The sequence below is a fragment of the Lipotes vexillifer genome, unplaced genomic scaffold, assembly GCF_000442215.2.
Source record: "Lipotes vexillifer unplaced genomic scaffold, Lipotes_vexillifer_v1.1 scaffold1798, whole genome shotgun sequence".
Lineage (NCBI taxonomy): Eukaryota > Metazoa > Chordata > Mammalia > Artiodactyla > Lipotidae > Lipotes > Lipotes vexillifer.
This window is the reverse complement of record NW_006789032.1, coordinates 86,755-91,778: the sequence shown is the minus strand read 5'-3', so window position 1 is coordinate 91,778 and position 5,024 is coordinate 86,755. Positions and strand designations below refer to the sequence as shown.

General features: G+C 56.7%; 1 protein-coding gene across 1 annotated transcript in view; it reads left to right on the top strand.

Annotated features, from left to right (window-relative positions):
* The first annotated feature begins 367 nt into the window (after window positions 1-367).
* The window catches only part of MYT1 (myelin transcription factor 1), a 45,000-nt gene continuing 40,343 nt past the window's right edge, over window positions 368-5,024 (top strand). The window contains exon 1 of the mRNA XM_007462268.1: window positions 368-460. The gene's annotated coding sequence lies outside the window, so the exon portion shown is untranslated. The remainder of the gene's footprint in view (window positions 461-5,024) is intronic.

Below are 5,024 nucleotides of genomic sequence, written 5' to 3'. Positions count from 1 at the left end.
GCAGGTTCCTATTAGTTATCTATTTTATACATATAAGTGTATACATGCCAAACCCAATCTCTCAACTCCTCCCCCCCCCCCCCCCCCCCACTTCCTGACATGTTCCATAAAACAGCGCAAGAGCTGGGATGATGGTGCAGGGGTGAGGGTGCTAGAAGCCTCTGAGGGCTGTCCGAAGCAGAGTGATTTTCCCCCAAGAGCTCCTGTCCTGTATTCCTGAGACGGTCATGTCTTTCTGGTGGATTCCAGAAAACAAGGATCGTATGAGTGCTGTGTACAAGAGTGGCCCAAGTTTCTCGATTTCTCCCCTTGAGCTGGCACAGCTGGCGTTCATTAGGTTTTCTTTTTCTGACTCTCAGAAAATGAGTTCCGGGGTGAGCTGCTGAGTCAGAGGTGGACGCACGGAGACAAGACCGACAACTGCAGGACCCCGAGACTCTTCCTGGGCGGGCACGGCAAGGTGAGGTGCTTGGAGCGCAGCCCCCAACCTGGGGCCCCGGGTCTGGGCAAGGGTCCTTCTCACTCCTTGGCGTGGAGCGTGGAGGTGACTTTTGGTCTAGTCATTATCAGTCTAGATTAGGCAAAGAGTAAGTGCAGGCTAGGACCGTCAATGATCTTTAAAATGAAAGGAAGAAAAGCGCCTCTGAGTAGAGGAAAACTAAAATGTGACAGCAGGTCCCGCGTCTGCCAGGTCCCTGCTCTGGGACCCGGTCCCACCCGGGCTCCGCGGTGCACTTCAGTACTTGCTGTTCCCCCGCTGCTCGCTGGGCAGCCTTTGCTGCAGGGAATCCTGAGGTCTGCTGGTCTGGTTGACTGCAGTCTTCCCAAGTGGGGGCCTGTGGTGCCCTGCTCATACCTGCCTGGAACTCGCTGGTGGAGGTGACTCGGGCACTCCACTTCCCCAGGGATGCTCCAGACCCAGATATCACATGCACTCATAGCCACACCAAATCTCTAATTCTGGATGTGCTCTGGGTGAAGCCAGGTGCCCAGGCTCAGGTGACCCTCAGAGGTGGGAGTGTGGGTGACAACGGGCTTGGTGGGCATCCCTTCCCAGATCTCAGATTCTGATCTCTCACATTCTTTGACATGTAGACGCTCTCCATCAAGGATCCAAGCCATGACCCAGAGCGTGGCCACCAAGAAGTGGCAGCCCAGGGTATAGACAGGCAGGGCTGTGAAGTTTTAGGTGGCAGCCTCATTTGAGGGTGCTTGTATTTTACTCTTGAAGCCCAGCGTTTTTCTTTTGAATCTGGTGACTGGAGTGTACGTGGCATGGGTCTGTCCTAGCACCTCGTCAAGCACCTCCACTCACGCTCTTATTCCTGTGTGGTCATCTGTGCTCTGCTGAGCCATGTTTGAGCCTGATGCACAAGGAAAAGACAGTAATGCTGGCCCGGTCTTTACTTAAAGTTTTGTTATTTTGCTCATCATGGAATTTTTGCATTAATTTAGATGTTTTAAAATATTGCATTAAATTATTATTTAATTTGATCACTTAGTTTTGTTTCCCCCTTAAATCTGCACCTGACTGAACGCCGTACTCGCCTCACCCATCTGGCCCTGAGCACTCAGGGATCACGTGACCAAGAAGCTACTTGGTTTGAGGCCAGGGGCTCTGGGTGCCGTGTCTTCACGGTGGCTGGCGTTGTGTAAGGGGCAGGTAGGGAGGCTGCAGTCACCCCGCGGCTCAGGTGTGACAAGCTTGGGGCGTGTGGGACCTGCTGGGAACATGCCTGGTGGCCATGCTCAGCTTCTCCCCCAGCGCCGACTCTTTCACACCTGCTCCGTTCGTTCGGGTCATTTCCGCTAGTTTGGGCAGAGACAGGGCCAGAGTTACTGCTCTGAGCAGAGAAGCTAAGAAGAGTGAGCCAGAGAAGGAGGGACTACGGGGCTGGCGCCGGGGACACCTTCTCACCGAGGAGGCCAAGAAGGGGTGGGGACACAGAATGCACAATGGCAGGACTGGCCCGAGAAGGAGGCGGGGAGCTGGGGAGCTGGGCGCCTGGAGGGCACCCGGAGCAGAGGAGCCCTGTGTGGGGGGTGGTCACAGCCGCCTCGGCCTCTGAGTTCAGCACCAGGCGTGTGGACAGCTCGGAGGTGGGTTTGGAAGGGGCTCTTAGACAAGGATTAGGTGGTTGTGTGCTTTGTGGGAAGTGCTGGGCATCGGGCTTTTTTTTTAATTTTTTTATTTTTTTAAATAAACTTAAGGAGAAAAGGAGTAGGTATGGATGGTAGGACCTTAAAGCTCTTTTTGACCTTGAAGAATGAAGCACTTGGGCCCCAGATCATGGGTGTTCAGTGGATGACTAGAGGTACGCAAGCCAGGAGCAGCGTGACTGCGGGGATGCTCAGCAGGGCCTCCTTCCTGCCGCCGCAGTGGACGCTCCTGACGAGGGGAGGGGGTGGCGCCAGCTGTGTCCTCTGACTTGCCTGCTTGCATGTGGCTAGATTTCTACCCCGAGAAGGTGGAAACTCCATTTATGCTGAAGTTTTAGACAGATGGACCCAGGCATGGCTGCTGTATCAGGGTGTCTATTATATAGTTATAATTTTAATGTAGGGGTTGGAGTGAGCCATGACCCCATGCTTGGAGATGCCAGGAGAGCCCCTCCCAAGATGCGTATTAAATAATGCTCCATGGGGTGTCCTTTCTACAACCCAAGGAGAGGGCTGGTCTGTTCGGCTGCCAGTCCGTTGAACAATGGGTGGAGCGTCAGAGATTTTCAGACACACAGTCAGACGTCCTCCAAGGGGGACACAGGCGTCACCGCCAGGAACCAGGGGTGCTGTGACAGCTGTCAGGAGGTGCAGGGGTGCGGGTGTGTGGTTTAGCCTCAGCCGTCAGAGAGTGGAGAGCAGGATGTGTGCTGAGGGTCCCGGAGACAGCAGGGCTTCAGCGTCTTCGAAGCAGAAGAGGCTGCTCTGGGGTCTGCCCTGCTGCGGCTTGCGGGCTGGACTGGGAGATGGCGAGTATTCTGCTGGAATGGCTGGTGGGAGACGGAGCAAGGAACGTACTTGAAAGCTGCTCGGAAATCCTTCGGGGGGGCGTCTCCCCAGAGGTAAGAGCGTGGGTTTGTCCCAACGCTCTGCTCCCAGGCTGTGCGCACGATGAGGGAGTAAAACCAGCCCAGACTATGCCCCTTCTCTGCCCTCGTCTCCCCGCGTCACCCGCTCCCTCTAGGCGCTGCCTGGTCCTGCGAGCCAGCAGGCACTCCCCCTTCTTTGTCTGGGTCTTCCCGGAGGAAAAGGGACAACTGTCCCCCAAATAATCTTGTGCATTTTAAGAGTTGTCCTGAGTCCATTCTAATCCCCAGCTTTGCAAGCTGTTGCAACGCGTTCTAAGTAAAATGGGGCACTAGCCTGAGTTCCTGGACTTACTCCCGCAGCCCAGGGCCAGGGTGAGTCCTGTGTGGTCCCAGGGGCCCTGGACTCTCCAGCAGCTCGGGGCTCTGGTCTCTGCTCTGATGGCTCCTGGCCACCTTCCCCAGCTCCAGGATCTCAGAGACGTTTCAGATCGTCCCAGTTTGTCTGTCCCTCTGCCTGTCTGTTTGACCTTACACGATATGCCCTGAGCGGTCATTGAGGTCTCTGCAGGGAGACACTGACCTCAAAAACATGAATGATTGAGCTTATTTCAGATGGAGATGAGCAGGCCAGGGGGAGAGTGAGAGAGGGGGTGCAAAGAGGGAGGACGCAGGCCTGACCACTGAGAAGCGCTGGCCACCCAAGGGTGCAGCTGCTCCACGGGGCAGGGGCACCCGCCCCCTGAGGCCCTCTTCCCTGAACGTCCTCAGGTCCTCTCTGATCCACGGGGCCTCCCCACTCCCACCCAGGCTCCCACGGCTGAGCAGCCCCTTCCTCTTGAGCTCCCCCCCGACGCCCTGACATCTCCCCTTCTCTGCAGTGAGGGACCTGCTGCCTCGGGTCCCATAGCTCGTGCTCCTCAGGCCAGGACAGCCCGCAGGGGCCAGAGCCTCAGGCGACGTCCAGGGCTGCTCAGGGCCAGGCTTCAGTGTGGAGTCTGTTTTTTGTCTAGCCCCTAGCCATGGTGCAGAAGGGCAGGGACGTGGTATAGGGTGGAGCGGGGGAAGCTCTTCAGCTGTGAAGGCCCCGGGAGGAACCAAGAAGAAAAGAGAATGAGAGAGAAACAGAGAGAGACATAGAGAGTCAGAGAGAGGGAGGCAGGGACAGAGAGAGAGAGTCGGAGAGAGAGATTCAGAGACACAGAGAGACAGACAGACAGAGGGAGGATGACTGAGCCAGAAAGAGGAACGGGGCCTCCAGAAGCCACCTGCAGGCCCCTGAACTTGGCAGCGGGTGCGCAGGCCTGGCTTCTGGGGGTAAGGGTGAAGATCGGCACAAAGCCCGTCGGACCTCTGACTGGACATTCCTGGGGGAGAGTCCGCCCTGTCCGCTGTGTTACTGGCTGTGCGTCTGGATTCTGAGAGCCCTTCTCACAGCCACAGCCTAAGAAGCTACTGGTTTCAAGGTTGCACGGCACGTTTTCTCTCTTGGTCCCCGAGTTTGTAAACATCCCACTCGGGAACTCAGGTTTGGCAAGGTGCCATGTGGGAGGGGCTGGTTTTTGTAACAAGTCATTGTGAGAACCGTTTACGTTTAAGGAGAGCTTTTTACATGATCACCCTTGACTTCACTAAAAAATACAAAACAGAACCAAGCACCGCCACGCCCGTGAGTGAGACCATCGCGTGACACAACAAAGCAGAGCGAAGAGGCCGCTCTTGCTGGTGAAGAGCTGCGCTCAGGGGCTGCCCTGGCGGCGCAGTGCTTAGGGATCCGCCTGCTGGTGCGGGGGACGCGGGTTCGAGCCCCGGTCCAGGAAGATCCCACATGCTTTGGAGCAACTAAGCCTGTGCGCCACAACTACTGAGCCTGTGCGCCTAGAGCCCGTGCTCCACACAAGAGAAGCCATCGGGCTTCCCTGGTGGCGCAGTGGTCGAGAGTCCGCCTGCTGATGCAGGGGATGCGGGTTCGTGCCCCGGTCCGGGAAGATCCCACAT